Genomic DNA, 2,343 nt, shown 5'->3' with positions numbered 1-2,343 from the left:
ATTATTTTTGTTTTACAAATTAGATAGCTGAAGTTCAAGAGATTGAGTTAATTTGTCCAGGTCACACACCAAGCAAATAGCAGAAGCAGAATCCAAACCCTGGTTTATCTTATTCCACCTACAGTCATATTTTGCCATCATTTTATAGTGTTCCTTCTAATGTAGTCTCATGAAATGTTATTTTTTTAACTCATGACCACTTGTTTCAGAATTTTTTCTTTTATTTATATTGTGATTTTTAATGTAAGTTTATTAACTAAAATTTAGGGGGGAGTTTATATGGAATTTATTTAATAGTGATTTCAGCCTTGCTTTGCTCACAGTGTTTTTATCTTTTTAAAATTTTTGTTGTAATGTTTACTTCAATTTAAAAAATGTGAATTCATAATTAATGAAAGGTAAACCTTCAATGTATTTGGAAAAAGAAATAATGTTAAGAGTTTGAGTAAATGGTTTGTGGTAACTTATGTATTACAGATAGATGTTAACAAAAAATAAAAACACATTCTGAAATAATCAAATTCTTTTAGATTCTGGTTTGCAAAAATCAATTCACTGCTACAATTCTCCTAGGGAGAAGGATTTTGCTTTTTTATCATTCAATAAGAAACCAAGAGGATTTTTTTCTCTTCTTGCTATGACAATTAAGCAGTATTTATGTGTACAAATTCAAATCCTTTTTAATCAGAGGAGCTAGCAGTGTTTTAATGAGAAGCAAATGATGTAAGAGATTTAGAAAGGCCTTTTAAAATTTGAGAAACTGAACAAGTTATTACTTAAGATAGATATTTTATAGTGCTAAAAGTTTGCTTTCAGTTAATTTGTTTTACTTTCACTCTAACTAAGATTTTTTTATGTATGTTAATTTTATCTTGGTGTGTATGAGGAGGTTTCCATGTTCTACTTCTTTGCAATTATATTTAATTATTTATAGTTGGGATTCTGATTTGGCAATGATTACTTTATCATCTGTGGATAATATCAAGCTAATTAATCATTTGTAAACTGGCTATCATTAGTTTCTTTCATTTTCCACTCTTGTATAATTTTGTAGCTGCATGCATGTATGTCTGTACATATAGCTCTCTAATATATTACAGCAGTAATGAAGTTGAGTTTAATTGATCCAAGCTTTATTTTATGTCACCGACATATGCATATGATAAACTTTAGGTCTTTGACAGTTAATGAATGCTCAATCTGGTTGTGGCACTAGCAATTTCTTTTCATTTTTTTCTTGTTTTGAATGCCATATACCAATGAGTGGTTGTTTTTTGGACATTGTTCTTTGACATATACTAAGAACTCAGTGTGTATCTTTGTGCATCCTTTGTTAGTAATAGTTTTGTATACTTCAATTGATTTTTATCTTGAAATATTTATTTCTGTACTTTTTAAAAATAAGAATTTTATTGTCAGTCTCCAATATCTGGATTTTATCAACTTTGGATTACTTCATTTATTTTTTTAAGGTAAAAATTATTTGTGACAACTTTAGTTGTGATGAAATTGCCATTTCCCTTTATATTAGATTTTCAATTGTTCACCTCAAGAGCACACAATATTTGTTAGTCCCAAGATGTGGTGATTTAAAAACAAATAACAATTTAGATGGCTTTATGTTCACTTCTCTTTTCTTCTTTATTTCACATCTATATCTTAAAATTTTAGAACATGTGGAGTTGTAAAGTTGTAAACAAATCTTTGATTGACCCTTCCTGACTACAACATGGTGGCCATACTCTATCTGGGGTGAGAATGAAGTGATCCATATTTTTCAATTTATATATAAATTTTCATTGAGTTAATTTTCTGAAATTCTCTCATAGCTTGGATATAAATATTGATTTGTATAACTACCATTAGTTACTTTCATTTTTCCACTCTTATATAATTTTGTAGATGCATGCATGTATGTCTGTACATGACTAATGTTTCCATGATATTTCTTGGTTTTAATTAGTATTTTTTTTCCTAATTAACAAAATTGAAATGATCATAATGGATGGATATTTTCCCCCAGAATGTTTTAATAAAATTATAGCATGATTTATAAGTAATAAGCTAGAGTCTAAAGAAATCAAAGTGAAAGCATAGAAAATTTTAGAAGACTGTATAATATTAGGTATATAAAGAGTTTCAATATAAAAGGTTCTCCTTTCCCCCACACTGAGATTTTAAAACAGAGATGATAATGTAAAAACCAGGAGTACATCCCCTTTTGTGGAATCCAAAAATAATAAATGGGGGAATCTATTTATAAACTATTTTACAAGTTATCTCCATAATTCTCATCACCATGCCCTGAAAATTTTCTCTAAATTAACTAGTTCCATACACAAT

The sequence above is a fragment of the Tupaia chinensis genome, unplaced genomic scaffold, assembly GCF_000334495.1.
Source record: "Tupaia chinensis unplaced genomic scaffold, TupChi_1.0 Scaffold148039_1, whole genome shotgun sequence".
NCBI classification, from domain to species: Eukaryota; Metazoa; Chordata; class Mammalia; order Scandentia; family Tupaiidae; genus Tupaia; species Tupaia belangeri.
Note: the sequence above shows the minus strand (reverse complement) of the source record.